The 24493-nt window shown below is 38.0% G+C and overlaps 1 protein-coding gene across 1 annotated transcript in view; it reads right to left on the bottom strand.

Annotated features, from left to right (window-relative positions):
• The window catches only part of LOC131155201 (cleavage and polyadenylation specificity factor subunit 3-I), a 51756-nt gene that overhangs the window by 5665 nt on the left and 21598 nt on the right, over nucleotides 1-24493 (bottom strand). The window lies entirely within an intron of this gene.

Below are 24493 nucleotides of genomic sequence, written 5' to 3'. Positions count from 1 at the left end.
ATAGAAATATTGGCGATAAAAGAGGGATTGAAAAGCTTGAATTCCATCTGATTGGACATACTTTTCTAATTGAAATGGATGTTCTCCTTTCCAAAGATGATCCAATTCAAGCAAAAGATCCTTCCGCAAGGACAACTCCTTAGATGGGCGAACTGGTTTGCCCAGTATAAATTTGAAGTAAAGCACATCAAAGGGAAGCACAACATCCTTAGTGACTTCCTCTCAAGACCAACAAATCCCCAAACTCGTCCCCAAGTTCTCTTCCTCATGGCATCCTCATCTTCCACATCTCTTTCACAACTAGTCCAGAGTCTTCCAAGTGAAATCCAAGATAACATCCTTAGCCACACCATTGATAATGGAAATCACAAAATGATTAACTTTTGGGCTTGTTCCAAAATTTTCACAAGAGATGTCCTATTCTCCTCAATAATTCTTTTCCTCTTAATGAATTCTTCTTGTATAAAAATAAAAAAATTATAAAAAAATTATAAAAAAAAAAAAAGGGTCCACAAGATAGCAAAGGCTGCACTATACCATAAAACCCAACCCTTCCTACTTGAGCAAAAGCCCCAATGCCTCATGAGCAAGAGATCTACATTCTGCAGTGCCACGAAAGCTTCACCAAAACAAGAGCACAAAGCACTCCAAAGGTGGTTTGCCACCTAACAATGGAGGAAAAGGTGAGCATTTGCTTCATTGGACTTGTAGCACATCAAACACATATCAAAGGAGACTTGTACGATCTTTTTTTCTATAACAAATCATGCATATTAATTATTTTCAAAGTCAAAGTCCATATCATGTGGCTCCAAGGCAAGAAATTACGAATCGGGTCTATGAGAGGCAGGGGAAAAAAGATTTCAAAGAAAAGAGACCTGAAGGATAACCCTCCCAAACAATCTCATCCCCCTATCGAAAGGAACAAAACGACCCAACACAAAAAGCAAGGTGGTAAGCTAGTCAACCTCTCATTCATTGGGATTCCTAACCAAAAAAAAAAAAAAAAAGGAAATCTCAAGAAAGAGTTTACCTCAAAAGAAAAGAAAGTGTTGATAGGTGTGTTGTGAATAGTAGAAAACTTAAATAAATGAGGCACTGTCAGCTTCCAAGAATTCGCACCTTCCTAAACATCCTCCCAAAATTCAACCCTCTATTACCCACTCTGAAATGGATGAGAGGAAAGAACAGCCACGCAACCTTAGAAAAGAACTTCCAAGAGCTGGCATAAGAAATAATGCCACTATTTCTCACCATCCCATTACAATGAAACTCCTCAAAAAAGCTCTAGATGTCCTCCCCTACAACACCTCCCACCATCAGGACCACGAGCCTTCTTCCTATTAATACCAAAGACCTTTATTTATTTATTTTAATTTCTTCGACTCTGAAAGGTCTGTCAAGCCAAAGATGAACTAGCCTCAATGGGGCACCAATCAAAACCCTCCAATTCGAGAGCTCCTCAGTATACAAATTTTTTTAACAGCAAACAAAACTTTATTAGAGAAACTGGTCATCAAGAAGATGCCATTCAAGTACAATGAAAATAACAAAGAACTAAAACAATACACAAGTCAATGAAGCACATCCAGGAAATCAAGAATAACAAATAAGTCACTCTAAAGCACCCCACTAAGCCAACTAGGGGTCACACAAATCTAGTTATCTTTGACAACCTACAAAGAAGAGACCATCCCGTTCGAAAGCCCTTCTGTTCCTTTCTTTCCAAACTGCCCAAAAAACAGCAAGGGGAATAAGGGAAAGGGCTCTCCTTTTGAGCTTGTTGGCATGGATCCCTTTCCAAGCCCAAATCTCACTCTCATCTGAAACTGCAATGACCAAGGAAATTGCCAAGCTCCAAAGATTACTAGTCCAGGAGCAATGCAATAGGTCGGATTCATAGATTCCGCTTCTTTGAGGCACAAAAAACACCTATTCATGATAGAGAAACCCTTTCTTTGAAGGCTGTCAAGGGTGAGGATTTTCCCCAGAACGACCTCTTAAGTGAAAAAAGAAACCTTCAAAGGGGCTGCTGTTTCCCAAGTGGGCTTCCAAGGAAAAAAGTCAATGCACTCCATCAGGCAACTTAGGTGATTAAAATAGAAGTTATAGAACTTCCCTCCTTTCTCGAGGACCACTTGAGAATATTGGAGGAGGCATGCCATTGAACATTAAAGAATTCTGTAAAAACCAATAAGAGTATCAATCTCCCAATCAAAAACATTCTTGATCAGGGGGTTCCGTTCCAAATAGTATCATGGATTGAGCGCTCCCAGTTTTGGCAAATGGAGGCATTTTTATCATAGATAAGTCTATAAATCATGCCAAAAAATGAAAACACATCCTTCCCATTTATCACACTGAAATGAATGTGATAAAAGAAGTTCTCCCACCTCTTCTAATGAATTTCCGAACACTTGTATCACAGCCGTCGGTCAACTCTTTGGAGGTCCCTTGTGGTGATGACCATATTTAGAAGCAACAACTCCATGCCAGAAATATTTTTTCCCAAACATGAACCTCTAGAGCCACTTCCACAAAAGTGCCTTTTTAAAAGTAAGAAGGGATCTAAGGCCAAGCCCTCCATTTTGCATGGGTTGTTTAACAACCCCCTATCTTACAAGACGATATTTGAATTTCTCTCCATATTCCCCCCAAAGATCTTCCAATCTATTGGACACTGCCCTAGGGAAGGGAAGTAGAGACAAAAAAAACTGGGAGATTGACTAAGGCGCTATTGATAAAAGCAAGTCTTACCACCCTTGGAAAGATACATCTTGATGGGGATCAACATGCACCTCGAGTATCTTTCGCGGATTTTGTGACACGTGGATGACCACCCAAAGTCCACCATTGGATGTGAACTTTATTTGCAACAATTGAAGCTTCTCTTGGAAACTAGCTTGGAAAGAGAATGACAACATGCAAATCAAAGAGTCTTGCTTTTTTCAAGAAGCATTTAGTTCATTTTAAGTTCCTAGACTCCACTATCATAATTATTCCAGTTCCTAGGCACCTATTTCCTATGGCAAACTATATCCTAGGAACCTCATTACCTATATTGTAATTGTTTTATTTTACTTTTATATTTTCTTTAATATCTTAAGAAGTCATATGCAAGTCATGTGCATGCTCATGTAAGGCTATAAATATGCCATCACTTGTATTGTAAAAGGCATCTTTGCATTATCAATTAAAAATGAACTCTATGCTTAAACTTGTGAATCTTGTTCCTCTCCTTGTGAGTGAGTAGTGTGAGGCTACGTTCCATCTCACCAGAGATTGGGTGGTGAGAGACCACGACAACATCAACGTCGTCATCAACACTACACGCCCACTCCACTTTCACAGCTCACAGCCACAACCTTCCTCAAGCTTCATTCTTCTCTCAAGATTCCTAAGGATCAACAACTTTTTTCGTGGTGATATCGAGTACTTGTGTGTCTTCGTATTTGTCATTCCGAATCTTTTGGTAAGCTCGATTCAATTCCTTGTTTCTGACCATCTAAAACAGCACCTAAAGGTGCCTTGTAAGCCTTGAAACTCTACCCGAACCCTTGATTGAAAAACCATGCTCATTCTCTTTGAATCTTCCTAGATTTTCAACATGAACATGCTTGCTAGTACCATGCTTAGGGATATTGATTTGTACGCTAGAACTTGTGATCTAAGACTTCTAATATAACATCTTTTAAAGTGAACTTGATTACTTGAATGAAATTATCAACTAAGGGCTTTTAAACCAAATCATATATGTTTTCAAAACCTCAACAACTTGTGATCATTAGAATATATATGTGATGTTCATGCTTGGTTAATTCAATTCTTCCCATAGATTGTGATATTGTGTGTGCGCTACAAAGAGGGTCAATCGTAGGACTAGGGCTACTTAGAACCGTCTTACATCACATCCTTTTCCAACCAGTACATTTCCTTTCAACTCTGCCAATTATAGGATCCTAGACAACCTTATCTTTGAACTTGGCTCCAAAAGGGAGGTCTAGTTAAGAAATAGGGAAGCTTCTGCGGTTGCAGCCTAGAATGTCTGCGAGGAGGAGGCTGCAATCACAAGGCTCCATAGGGATGATAACACTCTTGCCCAAATTCACCTCAAGACCCGTGATTGCTTCAAACCCAAGAAGGATACATCTAAGGTTAAGAATTATTCAGGATCTTCCTAGCAAAAAACAACAGAAACATTTGCAAAAACGAGATGGGAGACTTACAAAATTATCAATCTTCCAATGTTAAGCCCTTAAGAAGGCCAAATTCATTTGCCCTTGTTATCGTGTTGCTCGAAACCACCATGAAGAAGATAAATAAGAGGGGGGAAAGGGGGCCTCCTTGTCTCAAACCATGCAAAGATCTGAAGAACTCTATCAGGCAGCCTTTAATAAACATAGAGAATGATGCAGTAGAAATACAATGACCAATCCAATCACACCAAATTTCCCCAAAACCAATCCTGCTGAGGATATAAGGCAGACAGTTCCAATCTAACTATACCAAAGCTTGTAAAAGTTTGAGATTTTGGCCCAATCTAAAAAATGCCCCCTCATTAGATTCCCCAAGTCCAATTCAAGCTCCTTGATAAAACATTTCCTCCTCCTCCCACGTGCCACCCTATGAAAAAAGTTGGAATAGAAATCTCCTTCCTAGACCCACTTTACTCTCAACTTCTAGCACCAATTCATGTCCTCCCTCAATAACAATACCTCCAAATCATTAAAAAGAGTAGATCTTCTGGCACTAGCCTCATTATCCAACAATCTGCACTACACAGACCCATCCAATTCAACAATTTCAAAAGAAATGTTTTTTAAATCTATTTTAAATTCCTAAAAATCTCTTTATCCAACCTCAACTTAAAATACTTCAAATTTTCCTTCAATTTGAACTCCTACCACCCCTAAATGTAACTCTCTCCCACCAGTCCCTCACACACTCACAAAAGACAGGGTGTGTGATGTAGGGCAAGAAGCCAGACCATGGGAAAAACTTTGTTGGAGAAAAATTTAGAAGAATGGGTCAAGGGATTTTTCGGGTTCAATATTATTGTTGGTTAGTCTAATAGTATAGGATTATGTGTAGAAGTGTATTTGGGGGGCTCATTTATAATATTTGTGCATTTTAGAGGTGTGTTTGTAATTTCATGTAGATTTAGGCGTATATGCGTGATTTTGTGTTATGAGGCTTCGTTATAAATAGTTTGTGAAAGTCGTGTAGGAGGATGTTATTGTTGAAATCTCTCTCTCTCTCTCTCTCATGTGTTAGTCATAGTAGTTAAAAGTGCGCTCCTAGGCGCAAGGTGCGGTGAAGCCATAGTAGTTAAAAGTGCACCCCTAGGCGCAAGGCGCAGTGAAGCGAAGAGGCTTGCGCCTCAAATCAGGTGAGGCGAGGCGACCTGCAAGAGGCAAGGCTAGGCAAGACGAGGCACACTGGGGCGACAGGCGCAATGAGTCGCACCTTGTGAATTTTTAGTCATTTAAAGGAGAGAAATAGCCACAGCCAGACCCGTAGCCCTCATTCGACTCGAACGAACATAGCCCTAGCCCCTCTCGGCCCTTCGAAGCCCTTCGTGAATTCGTTTTGCACATTCGAACCAGCAGGAGCCTTCGCGATCCTTCGAACAAGCAACGTGAGCTCGTCTGCAAGCCTTCAAACCAGCCGGAAGCCTTCACGACTTCGTCTTCGAGCTTCAAACTAGGAACGTGAGTTCGTCTTCGACATTTTGAAGAAGCACGACCCTTCGCGACTTCATTTCGAACCAGCCGGAGCCCTCGCGAGTTCTTCTTCTTCTTCTTCTTCTTCTTCTTCTTCTTCCTGCTGCCTGCTTGTTGCGTGCTACGTGCTGCTGACTGCTGCCTGCTGCCTGCTGCTTCTCTTTTTCTTCTTCTTCCTGCTGCCCGCTTGTTGCGTGCTGCGTGCTGCTGACTGCTGCCTGCTGCTTCTCTTTTTCTTCTTCTTTATATGTAAGCTTATAAATTAAATATTTTCTTTAATTAATCTAAGCTTATAAATTATAACTAATACATAATATTTATTTTTTTTACAGAAATTTAGCTACTGTTTATTAATTTGTAATATTTAGTTTAATTAATGTAAGTTTATAAATTATAACTAATACATAATATTTATTCTTTTTATTGAAATTTGGCTACTCTTTCTTCTTCTTTATATGTAATTACTAATTAAATATTTAGTTTAATTAATGCAAGTGTATAAATTATAACTAATACATAATATTTATTCTCTTTACTGAAATTTAGCTACTATTTTTTTAATTTGTAATGTTTAGTTTAATTAATGTGAGTTTATCAATTATAACTAATACATAATATTTATTATTTTTATTGAAATTTAGCTACTTTTTTTTTATTTGTACTCTTTTCTTTTGATGTTGAACTATGTTGAATTGTTGATGCTTTTGGGCTTCGTACTGGCAATTTTATTAAATTTTCAATTTTGTAATTGAATGTTTTGGCATTTTAAATTCTAATATTACTAGATATTCATATGTTCATATATCAATTACCCCAAATAGACATTTTACACCATTTTAATAATTGTGTGCCTCACCTTCATGAGGCGCGCGCCTTCACCTCGCGCCTCACGCCTCAGCTTCAAAGACCCTTTGCACCTTGGCTCGCTTTGCGCCTCTAACTACTATGGTGTTAGTTATAATTTCATGATGTTGTTCTGCATCATTGGGAAGAAGGAAAAGAGGAGATACAAGGGGGAAATCACACATTCACTTTCAATTCAAATTCATCAACAACCAACCTTCTACATGGCTTTCACAAATATCTATAAGAAAGCCAATAGCACAATAAATTACACATATACTCCTAAAACTGCATGAAACAACAAATACGCCCCTAAAACACGCAAATATTATGAATGAATTCCCAAATACACATAATCCTATACTACTTAAACTAAACAACAATAAACTATTAACTAAACCCAACAATCCCTTGGCCCAATTCTTATGAAATATTATCCAACAAGGGTGTTCCCATAGTCCAACTTCTTGTCCTACATCAAATCTCTCCCAATTAGAAAAATATGAAATGTTGGAGGATCATAAGTACAGAGCAAATTTGAACTTTTCGAAAGTCAATGTTTTGAGTGATGCAAGAAGCCACATTCCGATGGCAGCCCTATAGACTTGAATGAGAAATTGCATCAATGAGTACATTGGGAATGACACACTCAGCAATAGGAATGTTTGAAAGATTTTGGATGTCTTCAAACACATGCATTCCCTTGCTTGTCAAGTTGAGTAACTTTGACATGATCAATCATGTCAAAAACGTTTTGAGTCACAATATCTTCTAATCATTATGATGAAAGACGTGTTCTCACAACCTTGAGTCACACTCAAAGCATCCAAAATCAAGGAAAACCAAGGAGGACATGACTAATATTTATGATATGATATCATACCAAATATTATCAAAACAATCACCCATATAGGTAGGAACTGAACATCTTTCACAAACAAGTAGAGTTATCAATCCAAGATATCCCATAAAACTCTGGGTGAGGTTCCAAATGAAGTTGAATACAAGTGACTTCATCTATGGAAACCACATTCAATAGGAAATCTTCCATCATCGATGATTGTACAAACATTTTCTCCACAGTTAAGAAGGGAATGAAAAGGCTTGAAATTGTGCCCGAAGTACGAAAAATGACATTCCTTTTCCAACAACTTGTCACCATGTTGCTATGCTATAACTATATATCACCACAAGTCCTTGACACAATTTGCCCAGAATTATCAATCTAATCAAGTAGAACCAAAAATATGACTCCCAATTTTCAAGAACTATCTTAAATTCACCTTTGATCTTGAGTATTGTACAGAAATGAAACAAATACACTTAAAAATTCACAAAATGCAGATTCTTGATGCTGGCAGTGACACTTTCTAGCTTTTCTTATCAAAATATCATGCTCATAAAATATCATGCCCACAATCAAAATATCATGTTGCGGATAGAAATATCATGAAAGAAAATCAAAATCTTGAGAATTCTGCAGAAATCAGAACTAATAAGAGGAAAAAAGAGAAATGGAAAGAAGAGAAGATCAAGAGGGGAAAATGGGGTGCTGAAATGGAAGACAGGCCAATTCTGGGCTCTTATACCAAATGATGCAGGAAAGCATCATGGAACTACAGCCAACACATAGTTGGGAGAGATGGAGGAGAAGGGAGGGGAAGAGGAAGAAGGAAGAGAGCAAAGGAGAGGCACCCACAGGTTCACATCACATCTCAATTCAAATTCATAACAACCAACATTCTACATGGATTTCACACACTATTTATAAGAAAGCCAATAACACAAGATATTGCACACACATCCCTAAAAACTACATTAAACTAAAAGCACAAATACATCAACATTACAGACAAGCCCCCAAATACACATAATCCTATACTAATTAAACTAAACAACAATAAATTATTTAACTAAACCCAACAATCCCTTGATTCAATTCTTCTGAATTATTCTCTAACAAAAGTTTTCCCCTGGTACAGCTTTTGTCCTACAGCAGAGTGTCAAACGCATGTTCTCAAAATGAAAAGGGATGGGACCCCACTGCATTGGGTTAGAACCTAAAAGCAGAAGATAATGGTCTGAAGCACGCCTTGCAAGGGCCTCCTGCATTGCGTGTGGAAGTGTCTTCCCACACATTGGTGAAGAGGAATCCGTCAGCACAAGAGGACACCTGTTTATCTCCAGATGGCATTCAGGCAAAGCTGCCATTTCTTAAAGGAATGTCCCTAAGACCACAATCCCAAATAAAGAAACGAACCTCCTTCCACTGCTAGAGATCCTCGACCCCCTAGTTTGTCCCTAAAGCTGCAAATGACATTGAAATACCCCTACCCTACTATCACCGATCGCACAAGCTCCAACAGTAATTCATCGAAAAAAGTTTCACGAGGAGGGCATGTTAAAACCATAAACTGATGTAAACCATCCCATTTTGGGGGGCAAATATCTAGGCAATGACCCCACTTTTGATGTCATCTCATACAATTATTGAGTCACTGTAGTGCCATAGGGAGTCTAACAGATTATCGGTCTTCCAAAACCATGGACATTTTAGATGACGAAAGGAATAGCCAGGCTGCTAAGAACCACCTTGACGAGTTGGATCTGGCTTAGGTAAACCTTGGTGCATATAAAGTTACGTTGAGAAGACTAGGGATAGGGAAAGGCTGAGAAATTGAGCAGGGAGTTGGATAGGTTAGTGTCATTGATTAACTATGACAAAGGAGCATGGTTTTCAATAAAGGTTACACACCGTGAAACCGGTGGGAAGACAAATCACGGCCGTAGCGGCCATTACAGACCACGACCATTACATAAAGGCTGCTACGGCCGTTATGGAACCACTACGGAACTGTTACACCAAAAAATTATTTTATTTTTACAATTTCTTCTCACTTTTTCACTCTCTTTCATATATCATTCTCAATATACCAAGTGACGAGGGAAAAAGATTATAAAGAGGATGGCAATGATACAAAATTTACTATTTCTTTAAATACTCATAATAGATGCATTAATTAACATTTTGAAAATACTAACTTGTTAGAAAAATATTTTATTTTGATAATACTAGTAATGTGATATTTACGTTCTATATTTTTCAACTTCAACCTTCTTTCTTTTCTAGCTATTTTATATTTGTATTATTCATATGTCTTATGTGTCTAATAGATTAATGGAGTGTATAATGAATTTTGTTTGATTAATTAATTTAGCACACATAAGAATTTATCACAAATAAGAACAATGAGAAGTATAAATACGCACACGCACATAATTTTTCTATCAATGGTGGTTTAAAACAACTTGTTGCCCTTACCAAATAACTTAGTTACTCGAACTAAAGGATCCAAAATACACTAAAACTCTTTCTAAGAAGGGCTAAAAGATAACACATGCAAGTACGCTAATATGCATAAGGTTGTGTGTGCTTCAAAAAAATTCACGGCCATTACACCCGCTTTCCGTTATGTAACATCCACTACTCCCACTTCCCATTACACCCGTTACCGTTACATTACGCTACCCGCTACCGCGATTTAAAACCAACAATCCCTTGATTCAATTCTTCTGAATTATTCTCCAACAAGAGTTTTCCCCTGGTCCAGCTTTTGTCCTACAGCAATGTCAAACACATGTTCTCAAAATGAAAAGGGGTGGGACCCCACTGCATTGGGTTAGAACCTAAAAGCAGAAGATAATGGTCTGAAGCACGCCTTGCAAGGGCCTCCTGCATTGCGTGTGGAAGTGTCTTCCCACACATTGGTGAGGAGGAATCCGTCAGCACAAGAGGACACCTGTTTATCTCTAGATGGCATTCAGGTAAAGCTGCCATTTCTTAAAAGAATGTCCCTAAGACCACAATCCCAAATAAAGAAATGAACCTCCTTCCACTGCTAGAGATCCTCGACCCCCTAGTTTGTCCCTAAAGCTGCAAATGACATTGAAATATCCCTACCCTACTATCACTGACCGCACAAGCTCCAACAGTAATTCATCGGAAAAAGTTTCACGAGGAGGGGCATGTTAAAACCATAAACTGATGTAAACCATCCCATTTTTGGGGGCAAATATCTAGGCAATGACCCCACTTTTGATGTCACCTCATACAACTATTGAGTCACTGTAGTGCCATAGGGAGTCAACAGATTATCGGTCTTCCAAAACCATGGACTTTTTAGATGACGAAAGGAATAGCCAGGCTGCTAAGAACCACCTTGACGAGTTGGATCTAGCATAGGTAAACCTTAGTGCATATAAAATTAGGTTGAGGGTTGACAAGACTAGGGATAGGAACAGGCTGAGAAATTGAGCAGGGAGTTGGATAGGTTAGTGTCATTGATTAACTAGGACAAAGGAGGTAGGTCCTCAAGGGTTCATGGTAGTGTGCTTCTTTCTTGGAATATTAGGGGGTTAGGGAAAGGGACAAAAGGAGAGTGGTGAAGAAATTTGTTAGTAAGGTTAATCCTAACATCTTGTTTTTGCAGGAAACTAAGTTTAGACTTGGTTTAGTTTGTAATGAATGTAAAGGGAAGTAGACCCTGTTCTCTTTAGAAGTATTTGAGACTTTACGAGTAGAGATTGGGTGGTTCTCCCTTCTTTTGAGGCACCCAAGGGTCTCATGGGACACAAGGGTAGCTTCCATTAAGGATTGTCTCGTGGGGTCTTTCTCTCGATGGTACAATAAGATTTAACTAAAATAATATAAGTTCAATCACTAAATTCAAGGTCGACTTAATGCATCTACACAGGGAGGTTATTATTTCCTAAGCATGTTCATTACTGTATAATTATAACACAATCAAAACAACTTAGTCAAGATTAGCAATAATATTCGTGGAACCTTTTCTGAAAAAGCTATCAAAAAATTCCCTAAACTCAAAATGCAACAAAGAATGGTTGCATAATTTTTCTACTGTACAGACAACAAGAGCAGCATCAAGGATCTACATGCATGGGGAGGTGTCACGAGCCAAGCTTGTTAAGGGCATTGTGCTTGCCTGTGACAACTTACCTAGTTTGCATGGGATGGGACCGATGGTTTACCATCATGCAAATAGTAATATAGGTTTTATGATTTGAATGTGTAAGCCTTAGTATAAAGTGGAGTATGACTCCTCAGACAATTTGATGTTTCCTAGTGTCAAAGCTAAAATAGCATATAAAGCTGAGTGTTCGTCAATCTTGTAAAACTCATTAGCATTCGTTAAACATATTTAGCCTACTTGCCTCTCTCACTAAACACAGCTGCTTACAGAGGTGTTTGTTAATGAATTACGTTACTTTAATGTTTACTGCTTGCTTGCCATTTGTTTTCATGGATTGCTTGTTGCTTCCACTTCATATTCCACTATAGTTAATGTGTTCTAGTGGTAAATTATGGTGTAAAATATTTGGCATGTGACAATTGGTATTAGAGCTTGGTTACTTGCTATGTGAATTCAGTTGCCTTCATAGTTGGATTGTGTTAAGCAACGATAAGAGACGAGAGAACTGAAGCACTAACCGATACAGCCAACAATGTGGGCATGAAGATGGTCAAACGAGTTGAATGTGTTGATGCTTTGGAGGGGTAAAAAAAAATCAACAAAGTTCCATGATGGAGATGTCAGAGGACCTCCAGCATATGATAGAAAATTTACAGGCTCAAATGGCGGATCTAATTGCCATGAACTTGATGATTCTTGCTATAGGAAACTCCAATGCAGTGGGATATAAAGGAACCAAGGTTCCAAAACCCAAAACATTTGGAGTTGCTCTTGATGCTAAGGAGTTGGAGAACTTATTTGACATGGATCAATACTTTCGCACACTGGGGACCAACTCAGAGCAAGTGAAAGTAACCACTACAACAATGTGCTTGGTTGGTGATGCTAAGTTGTGATTGCGTACCAAGTACGATGAAATTAAGAATGGACATTTTGTGGTTGATTGTTGAACAAACTCGAAAAGAGCGCTAAAGGCCCAATTCTTTTTTGAGAATGTTTGAGTACAATGTTTGATGTAAACTGAGACCTTAAAAAAAAATGGTTCAATCAGGAAGTGTGAAATAGTTTTCTACTTTGATGTCAAATATTCAAAACATGTCAAAGAAAGACAAGTTGTTCTATTTTCTTAATGGCTTGAAACTGTGGGCAAGGACAAAACTTCATCGACAAAGAGTTCTAGACTTGCCTAACGCACAAACTACTGCAAAACGCTTGACTGACTACATTAAAGAGAGTTCTACAATATCCAAAGGGAGTGGCAGGGGTGGAAACAGAATAAAGTCTTTCAAGAAGGGCAAACCCAAAAGTGAGGGACCCAACACCAAGCCATCAACTTCAAAAGAAGTTTCTTCATCTCAATCATTCAACACACCCAATAATAAGGCTAAGGTGACACGCTTCTTATGTTGAGGCCCTCACAAAGTTGCTAAGTGCCCTTAAAAGTCATTACTCAATGCCTTACGAGCTTCCATTGTGGAGGGGGGCAATGCAGTAAGTGAACGCATTAAACAGGCAGCCAAAAGAGACAAAAATTGCCCAAGCTAGAGAGTTGATGTTCGTGGATCGACGGGTCAATGGGAAAAGCACCCATACTATGATACCGAGACTACAAATAATTTTGTTTCGCAGGGAGAACCGCAGACTTATCCTTAGTGAAGGATTAAGGACAACCACAAAGACTCAACTTTTCCATAGAGAAGAATTAAGGACACAGAACATAGGCTAAATCTGCAACTCAGCCTACTATGGAAGTAGCTAAGTAAACGACTATGAAGCTTTGACAGTGACAAAATATGCAAATTTCATATTAATTTCATATTTGTACCATTCGATGATTTCCAAGTGATTCTTGGATTGGAATTCTTGAGGAAGACTACTAGTTCCCTATGTCTGATGAGAGACCAACCTTGCATGATGCAAGTCATTGCAAAGAAAGGGAATGATTAAAAGTTCCTTTCTGTCATGCAACTCAAGAAAGGATTGAAGAGGGGTGAACAAACATATCTTACCACGTTGGTGGTAGAGGAAAACACAAACCAAAATAGGTGCCTACTACCATCCAAGCTGTTTTGAATGAGTACAAAGTTGGGATGCCTAACAAGCTACTTCACAACTTGCCTCCATAACGAGGTGCGAAGCATGAGTTCGATTTTTTACCAAAGGTAACGTCGCCTGCTAAATGGTCATATCAGACAGCCCCTCCAGAATTGGAAAAATTAAGGAAACAGCTTGATGAGTTATTGGAAGCGGGCTATATACGTCCTTCCAAAGCACTGTTTGGAGCATGAGTGTTGTTTAAGAGGAATCATAATGGGAGCATGTTCGAGTGTGTATGGACTACCACACGCTCAATAAGGTGATTGTGGCATTGTGCGCAACAAATACCTCATTCTACTGATTGTTGATTTGTTTGATCAGCTAAGTCATGCAATATACTTCACCAAACTTGACTTGAGGTTAGGCTGCTATCAGATGAGAATAGAAGATGGGGATGTAGCCAAGACAACCTATGTGACACGGTATGGGGTATATTAATTCTTGTTGATTCCATTTGGATTCACAAATATGCCAGTGACATTTGACACTTTGATAAACTAAGTATTTCATGAGCATTTCAACAAGTTTGTCCTGGCAGATGTAGATGATATTGTTCTCTACAGTTCCACTCTAGAGGAAGATAAAGAGCATCTAAGGAAGGTGTTTGATATGCAGAAGGAGAACAATTTGTATGTGAGGAGAGGAAAGTGCTCTCTCACTCAGTAGAGCATCAAATTCCTTACTCATGTGATCAAGCAAGGTTATATCCAGATGGCTACGGAGAAAGAGAGATCTATTCAAGTTGGAAGATCCCAATGACAATAAAGGTTACGCTCCTTTCTTGGACTTTCCGACTATACAAAAAGTTCATAGAGGGTTATTCAAGGAGAACTGCTTCTTTGACAGAACTGTTGAAGAAGTGCCATTGGTGAGACCAGACAAAGAAGTGGAAGAGAGCCTTTAACAACTTGAAGGATGCCATGATGTAAGATCCGATATAATGCTCTTGCGGACATCATGAAACCCTTCAAGGTACGAACAGATGCATCAGACTATGCCCTTTGTGAAGTCTCGTTACAAGATGGGCATCATATTGCACACAAGAGTCATACACTTAGTGAAACTTAACGGAGGTACATAGCTTAAGAGAAGGAGATGCTAGAAGTTATATATTGTATTCAAGTGTAACGGCATTACCTACTTGAGACGAAGTTTGTGGTGGAACAGATAACTCGACTGTTAGTCACTTCTATACACAAGCAAAGTTATCACCCAAGCATGCCCATTGGCAAGAATTCCTGGAGTAGTTTAAATTCTTTATTTGAGCACCAAGCAGGGCAGATGAACCAAGTCGCAAACTAGGAAGGCCTAGCTTGTAGCCTTATAGATGGTAACACACTTGACAGTAAGGTTAACATGACAATGCAAGAGTGGATTAAAGAAAACTTTGTCAAAGATCCAGTTGCCCAAAACCTCATGAAGTTGGCAGAAGAGGGCAAAGTGCGCCAATTCTAGTTAAAAATTGGATTGTAGATGACACATGGTAATCAGCTCTTTGTGCCTCGAGTTGGAGACCTGAGGAAGACAAGGTTGAGAGAGTGCCATGACACCAAGTGGGCAAGTCATCTAGGATGGCATCGCACTTTGGCATTGCTAAAGCAGAGGTATTACCAGCCACAACTGCACGATAAAATGGTAGAATATATCCGAACTTGTCTCACCTACCAACAAGACAAAGTAGAGCGAAAGAAGATTACAACGCTACTGGAACCCTTTCCATTACCAACCAGGCCATGGGAGAGTATCACACTTAACTTCATCACCAACCTACCTAAAGTGAGAGATGTGGGGTTTATATTTGTGATTAAAGAGACATTTTCAAGGTTCAATACTTCCATACCCTCAACAAAGTACTATTTGGGGAGGGAGACAACAATATTAATTTTCAAACAATTTATGAAGTATCTAGGTGTTTTCCAAGGCATTATCAATAACCAAGACCCAAGATTTACAGGCAACTTGTGGATAGAACTTTTCAGAATACTCAGGTCATAGCTTGACATCTCTTCGAGTTACCACCTATAGACAAATGGCTAGAAAAAGAGATTCAAAGGACTAGGGCTACTAGATGAGTAATTTTCCATTTCATCACCGGCAATCAAGGTTTTGATTATGTCATACAATTCAATTTTTTTTTCATTTTGATTTCAATACACAATATTTCTTATCTTATTTATTTTATTTATTTTTGGGGTTGCCAACGCAACGGTAGAGTACTCGGCTTTTAAGTGCAACTAGAATCTTTTACACATTTGGATGAAGCACGGAATTCGTCCATATCAGGGGTAGAGTTTGTAAGACTATGACTAATCCCAAAGGGGAACGAATAGAAAAAATAGTTACTTGATTTGGCTCAATTCTATTTCAATGCCCAAAAGAATGCAAAAGCCCACAAGATTCCTTTTAAGTTTGTTACAAGCTAGCAACCGCTATTACCTCACACAGTGAACGATTCGTACAAAGGAAATAGTCTAAGAGCACACACCTTCACCAAAGAATGGAGATAGAATGTCCAGACTACCCAAGCCTACCTAGAGAAAGCTTCCAAGCAAATGAAGAAGTGGGCAGATCAAGGGAGAAAACCCTTGCACTTTAACATGGGTGACTTGGTGCTTATTAAGCTTCATCAGATCAGGTCACTACGAGGTAGAGATAGAAGACTACTTCGGAAATAAGGAGTAGTCTTCGTCTTGGCTAAGTCGAGAAGGCCTCTTACAAGGTTGATCCCCTATAGCTTGGATAAAGTGCATCTTGTGCTTCATGTCAACTACCTTAAGCCATTCAACATCAACACTAAAAATCCAGCAAAAGTCAGTCAACCAGATCACTATTGAAAACGACATAACTTGACAAAAGAGAAGTTGAAGTCATCCTTGCAGAGAGAGAGTTCACATAATTAAGGAAGAAGCAGCACAAGTTCCTAATGAAGTGGAAAGACCTTGGAGATGAAGAAAACAGTTGGAATTCAGCAAAAGACACGCAACCGTTCATGGACCAATTTGAAAAATACCTACCGTCAAAGTCTATGAGAATGTTGACCACATAAATGGGGAAGACTATCACGAGTCAAGCTTGTATAAGGCATTATGCTTGCTTATGATCGCTTGCCTTGTATCATTGGATGGGTTATCATCATGTAAATAGTAGCATAGGTTTTATATTTTGAATATGTATAAGCCTTAGCATAAAGTGGGTGTATGACTCCTCGGACAATTTAATGTTCCCTAATGTCAAGGCTAAAATAACATATAAAGCTCTTTAGGGGAGGGTAAGTGTTCACCGGCCTTCTAAAACTCAATAGCATATGTTAAATGTGTTTAGCCTACTTGCCTCCCCTGCTAAATACACATTACTTATAGAGGTGTTTTTTAATGGATTAGGTTGCTTCAATGTTTACCGCTTGCTTGCCATTTGTTTTCATGAATTGTTTATTGCTTCCACTTACTTTCCATTCTACTGCTATGAATGTGTTCTTGTGGTAATTGCAATAACCTTTAACTGACTAGTTAAACAAAAGTGCTTTAACTAGTGCCACATGGCCCTTCACAAGGTAAGAAATATTCAGCCCATGATAGGAGGAAATACAAGAAATTGAAGAGAAGGGGAAGAAAGGGGAGAGGAGACATAAGGGGAAAACTCACTTTCACATCAAATTCAAATTTAGCAACCTGCTTACAACATGGCTTTCACACTATTTATAAGAAAGCCTCAAACACATGAAATTACACATATACCCATAAAAACAACATGAAATTACAAATATATCCCTAGACTACACAAACGTCACAACCAAGCCCCCAAATACACATAATACTATCCTAATTAAACAAAACACATAATAACTACTAACTAAACACAACAATCCCTTGACTCAATGCTTCTTTAATTATTATCCAACAAGGATCTCCTCAAGGTCTTGCTTCTTGTCTTACATCAAATCTCCCATAATTATTTTGAAAAAAAAAAAACTATTTTGAAATTTTGGAGGATTAGAAGTAAGAAGCAAACTTGGATTCTTCGAAAGCCAGCATATTGAGTGATACAAGAAACCACGCTCCATTGACAGCACCATTGACTTGAATTGAGAATTAGCGACAATGAACTCATCAAGAAGGACAAACTCTACAATAGGAATGTTTGAAAAACTTTGGATGTCTTCAAACACATGCATTTCCTTCTTTGTAGCGTCTTCAAGTTGAGTAACTCTAACAGATTCTTTGTCTTGGTTGGGTAGTGGGGGCTTCAAGATGATCTTCTTACCATCATAGTGAAAGACATGGTTCACGTCCTTTGTCACATCCAAATCACCCAACCAAGGAGAACTAAGGAGAACATGGCCAATATTCATGAGTATGACATCAAACCGAACATTATCAAAATAGTCACCCATCTAGATAGGAATTAAACATCTTTCACAAACATTTATAGTAGAGTTATCAACCCAAGACATCTCATAAGGCTCTGGGTGAGGTTTCAAATGAAGTTGCATTCAAGTGACTCCATTTTTAGAAATCACATTCATAGAACATCTTCCATCAATAATGAATTCGCAAACCTTTTCCCCAAACTTAAGAAAGGTATGGAATGGCTTGATATTATGCCCAGTGAGTGAAAAGAGCCATTTCTTTTTTCCCAATAAACAGTCATCATATTGTTGGATTACATATACCCACTACTATGTATCACCAAATGTTCTTAACACAGTTTGACCACAATTCTCATTCTATACAAGTAAAACCACAAGATGACTCGCAATTTTCAAGAACTATCTTCAAGTGACCTTTAATCTTGAATATCATGCAGAAATGAAAAAATTCGCTTACAAAACTCACAAATTGCGGCAAATGTTGGCAGCAACAATTTCTTGCTTTTCGCAGCAAAGTATCACACTTGCAAAATATCAAAAGTCTACATGCAAAATATCACGCTACAAATCAAAATATCACAGAAGAAACCCAAAATGTCATGATTGAAAGTAATTTCTAGCAAAATTGGCAGCAGTTGCCGGGTACTCTGGTAATTTTTTTGATGTGCACTGGTAGGTGAGGCGCATGTCATCGGCCACAACTCTTTAGGGATGATATTTTGGGTGCGGGAAGATCAAGAAATGGGGATTACAATGGTGTAGGTGGTTTGATGAGGAAAACACAGGAAGTTGGGATTTTCGCAAGGGGGTGTACCAGAAAAGTTTCAGCAAAAGCACGAGGGCCGTCTGGTGGTCGATCGACAATAAAATTTTAGAGAAAAGGGTTTCGGGGTTCTAATTAAGATGGTATGGGTATGGGTGGTGTCTATGAAAATCTTCCAATAATGAGTGCTTGAAAAGTAGGGACACAACTGGAATTTTGAAAAAGTTTAGAACTGTTTTTCAGTTTTTTCCCCCAAAATCTAGGATTGTTGATGATGGACAGTAATTGGAAGTTATAAAGAGACAATATCATGATAAGACCCTGGGGTTTTACCATGGAGAAATTGGGTAAATTTAGAGAATGGAAAATAGGGTTTTATCACTTCGAGGGGATCTATTTCCAAATTACCCAAAGGCTATGAATTATGTTATTGCTTCATTGCTAGCTTGAATGCCAAAAGCCCCATAAGGGTCACATATATATATATAAAGTATATTTGAATTGTAAAATATCCCCTCGAATCCTAACTGATTTGGGAATCCTAACTGATTTAATTCAAACATTAAATAGAATCCTAATTGATTTAGGACTCATAATAATTAGAAACCCCAATTGATTTAGGAATCCTAACTAACAAACATTAAATCCTAACATTAAATAGAATCCTAATTGATTTGGGAATCATATTAATTAGAAATCCCAATTGATTTGGGAATCCTACCATCCTCGCCTCCTTCAAACCAACCTTGTCCTCAAGTCTGAGCAGCAATAAACTCCAAGAATCTCTCCATTTTGTAGTTGCATGCACAATGGCTAGCATCTCTTTGCTAGTCATGCCAATGTGAGATGGAGAAAAATCTTTATTGGTAAAAGCAATGGGGCATCTGTCTTGCATTAAAACTACACCGATGTCAACTCTTGATGCATCAGACTCAATGATGAACACCTCATCGTAATCTGTCAAGGCAAGAATTGGTGTGGTAGTCATTGCATGCTTAAGCTTGACAAAGGCTTGTTCAGCTTCCTTACTCCATTTTAATGCATCCTTTTTCAGTAAAGCAATCAATGGAGCACTAATCATTCCATAATCCTTGACAAACTTGCGGTAGTAACTAGTCAACCATAGTTTTCAAATCAAGATTCGAATCGTGAATCAAAATTCCAATTTTGGGAATCGTGAATCAAGAATTGAATCAAATCTTAAGATTTGGTACAAATTTCCAATATCAATTCTAAATGACATGCATATATTGATATATAAACAAGAAGTACAAAATGGTATAATACATTTACATTTTGACAATAAAAAAACCACATTTCATGTGTATGCTTTCCCTGAACAAATAAAAAAGTACAAGAATGGATCAAGAAGTATTAATTAAAAAAATGAACATTATGTTGTTTAGAGGAAGGAATCGAGAAAAAGTAATAAAAAAACTGAACTTTTGGTGTTTATCAACAATTGAAAAAAGACATTTCATGCATATGCTTTCTTGATTAAAAAGAAAAAATCATTAACTTTAAAAAGGATAATAATTAAACAAAATACTAGGGAAAAAAAATTTTGAATCTTAACCACATTACAAATTGTGAGTAACACCTAAACCGATGTATGGAACCCTTCTCAATGGTAGAGCACTATACTCCAAAAGTGAAGAATGGTTTTGTGAAAGCAACATAAGACCTAAAGTTCTCTTTTCTCCTCTTTTTGAGCACAAAAAACTGACTCATAGAAGGAATGAAGGCTACTCATGTATAAAAAATAGCAATTAAAAAAGTGGGGTTTTAAACCAATCGGGCTTGTGAGGATATTAGGTCTAGAATCATGTGAATCGATAGATTTGGATCGATTCTCCATATTTACAAGGTGAATCGATAGATTCGGCGGCAATTCAATTGATTTTAGATTGACTAGTAAGATTTGAATCGATTTGGTATGGAATTGATACGAATCGTATGAATCGAATCGTGAATCAAATGATTCTAACAACTATGCAGTCAACCCTAAAAATCGTTGCAGTATTTTTATTGTTTGTGGAATAGGCCAGTTTGTCATAACTTGAATTTTAGAAGGGTCAACAAACACTTTCTTGGGAAACAATATGCCCAAGGTATTCCACATGCAGTCGAGCAAAACTACATTTAGATTTCTTGACAAACAGATGATGCTCACGAACTGTGGCAAGTACAGTTCGCAAATGTCCTAAATGATCTAGCAATAAAGGAATGTGGTGATCATTCCTTCGCTGAGGTGGCCATCCCTGCGGCATTCTAGCCCTTCATCCTACCTAGATTGATGTTGTGACTCCATTGATGCTCAAAGTTGTACCAGACAGCCACGTCGCTCCTTTTTCAGGAGCTTTTCCATATGATGTCTTGAAATTGTAGTGATGCTACCACAACATCTGCCTTTGAGAGTCGCTCTCTGGCCATTCACGGTGATCTTCATAACCAGTTTAGAGAAATTCCACGATATATCACCTAAAGTCCTTAACCATTCAATACCCAAAACCACTTCATAGTTTTCTAGCAGCAGCATAAAGGAGTCAACATTCAACCCATGATTTTCCATAGTAAGTTTAACCTTCGAACGCTTGCTTTGACATGTTAAGGTCTTTCCATTTGCAACCCTCACAACAAACTTCTCACATTACTCCACAACATAAGCTACTTGTTTAGCATTTTTAGTGCCCATGAAACTACTAGTGCTACCCGTATCAATTAAGATAGTAACTGGTTGGTGTTTTAGGAGACCACTAATTTTCATGGTTTGAGGATTAGCATAACCACCCAAAGCATGAACTAAACAAGTGATAGATTCATCATTATCATCAAATATCATACCTTCCTAATCTGAATACGGGGGATCATCCTCAACTTTTTCTAGCCCCTCCATTGGTTCAATCATCAAGAGTTGTCCTTTTTTGCAATGCTGCCCTCTATGCCATTTTTCATCACAAAAGCAGCATAGTCATTTTGTCATTTGCTCTTTAAGTTCCAGTGGGCCCAAATCAAACAAGTAATCCAGAAACAAATTCTGCCCATGAAGGCACTCCATAACAAACATCAAACTGGGCATACCTTAAATAGCATCGCCATCCAGACTAATAGAAGCAATCACAACTTTAGATATTTCTGAAGTATGGTGAAAGTGAAAGTATTTTCCAGCTCTAGAAACCCAATAGATAAGAGTCATCACTGTCCCATCAAGGAAATTCCACCTTCATACGAGAAGGATGGGATCATGCTCTCCTTGGTAACCTCCTTCACGCATGTACGATTGCTCCCTACAATCAGCTGATGTAGAGACACTATCTTCTCTCTCTTTTATTGGAAGATGTACTGAGTAGTTTAGACAGCGATGCATAGATCTCTTCAAATTGAGACTTAAACATATTGCTTAGTTCAGCCTTTGGCCTAGCTTCCATCTGGGACTCTGCTGAATTTTCTGAGGCCATTGCATATGAGTAAGATCAAGAATTTCAAGATCTTTCTTTTTTTGGCAGGTTAACGACATCCACAACAATGCCTGCTCTAATACCAAATGATAAGACCCTGGATTTTATCATGAAGAAAATTGGGAAATTTAGAGAATGGAAAATAGGGTTTGATCACTTCAAGGGGATCTGCCTCCAAATTAGCCAAAGGTTATGAATTATGTTATCGCTTCATTGCTAGCTTGAATGCCAAAAGCCTCATAAGGGTCACACACACACACACACATATATATAGGGTATAGAAACTAACTCCCATTAGAACTGTTAAATATCCCCTCAAATCCTAACTGATTTGGAAATCCTAACAAACATTAAATAATCCTAACATTAAATAGAATCCTAATTGATTTAGGACTCATATTAATTAAAAATCCCAATTGATTTAGGACTCGTATTAATTAAAAATCCCAATTGATTTGGAATCCTAACAAACAAACATTAAATAATCCTCACATTAACTAGAATCCTGATTGATTCAGGAATCATATAAATTAGAAATCCCAATTGATTTGAGAATCCTAACATATCAAAAAACAAAGAGAGACAGTTACGGAAAAGAATTAGAAATAAGAGGGGAAGGGAAAAGAAGGAGAAGAGAAACAGAGAAGAAGAAAGAGGGCAGAGTGCTGCTGTGCCATAGGGAAATTAGGGACAGAACAGGATATCAGAACAGAGAAAGAAAGAAGAAGAGATGAAGAGGGGAAGAAGAAGACTGAAAGGGGAACTGGAGGAATTGAAATGGAAGAGTGGAGATCAATTTTGGGCTCTGATACCAAATGATGCAGCCATGCAGGGGAAGCATCAAGGATCTGTGGCCATGGGTAGGAAATAGAAGAAATTGAAGAGAAGGAAAGGGGCGAGAGGAGTGAGGAGACACAAGGGGAAAAACTTACATTCACTTCAAATTCAAATCCAACAACCTACACATGCCTTTTACACAATATTTATACTAAAGCCTCTAACACTTGAAATTGCACATATACCCCTAAAACAACATGAAATTACAAATATACCCTAGAATACATAAATATTAACAAGCTCCCAAATACACATAATACTATACTAATTAAACAAAACACATAATAAAATACTAATTAAACCCAACAATCCCTTGACCCAATTCTTCTTAACACACAATACCAAATAATGCAGGAGCAGCATCAAGGATCTGCAGCCATGGGAGAGATGAAGAAATTGAGGACAGGGGAAGGGAAGAGGGGAGAGAGGAGATACATGGGGGAAAACCATGTTCAACTCGATTCAAATTCATCAACAACTGCTTACAACATGGCTTTCACACACTATTTATAAGAAGCCCTCTTCACATAAAACTACACAGATACCCCTAACACTTTACGACGTTACAAACATACCCCCAGAATACAGAAATATTACAAACAAGCCCCCAGATACACATAATTTTATAATAATTAAACTAAACACAAAATAAACTATTAACTAAACCCAATAATCCTTTGGCCCAATTCTTCTTAATTATTCTCCAACAAGGATCTTCCCAAGGTCTTGCTTCTTCTACTACATCACAGACCCACGCCAAAGTTACCTAAAATATTCAAGGGCTTCTGCACTAATTTTGGATAGATCAGTATAAAGTTGAATCCAGTTATTATAACCACATGGTGCTTCTCTCTTTAAGCAGGGGCAGCAGAGTGTATAAAATTTTATAAAAGATTTGGGACTTGTTGATTTTCTTTTCTTCAATTAACAAATTATTAATTAACATAGAGTATTAGCAAATTATTAACAATAGACAATCCAGTAATAACAATTTTCTGCAGAGAGAGAAACCTGTTTCATCAAGAGATGTTTTCTCGGCAGGCCATGGATCCCAACCAATCTAGCCATTCCTGCAGTTGAAAACCCTGATGCCAGAGAACCTCCCCCTCAGGTTTCTGATTGTTGCTGTAATTTAGGATTTGTCTCTGCTGGAGGTTGTTACAGTAGAGGGAGAAAGAGACTTCAAATGAAATCAACACGACCAAATATAAGAGATGATGAATCGAAGGGGAAGGAGAAGAGTTAGGAACATAGCCATTACAGCACAGCTGTTGCATTTTTCTTTTGAAGATAATCAGTGTAGCACAGGTGGCAAACCAAATGGTAGTGACCGTTCAAATTCTTAGGACACCGTACAGATTAAGTTTTAAAAAGATATTTAATTACAAAAAAATTAAGTATATAAATTGTAAGTC

Source organism: Malania oleifera, chromosome 5, assembly GCF_029873635.1.
Source record: "Malania oleifera isolate guangnan ecotype guangnan chromosome 5, ASM2987363v1, whole genome shotgun sequence".
Taxonomy (NCBI): Eukaryota; Viridiplantae; Streptophyta; class Magnoliopsida; order Santalales; family Ximeniaceae; genus Malania; species Malania oleifera.
This window is presented reverse-complemented; position numbering and strand designations above follow the sequence as displayed.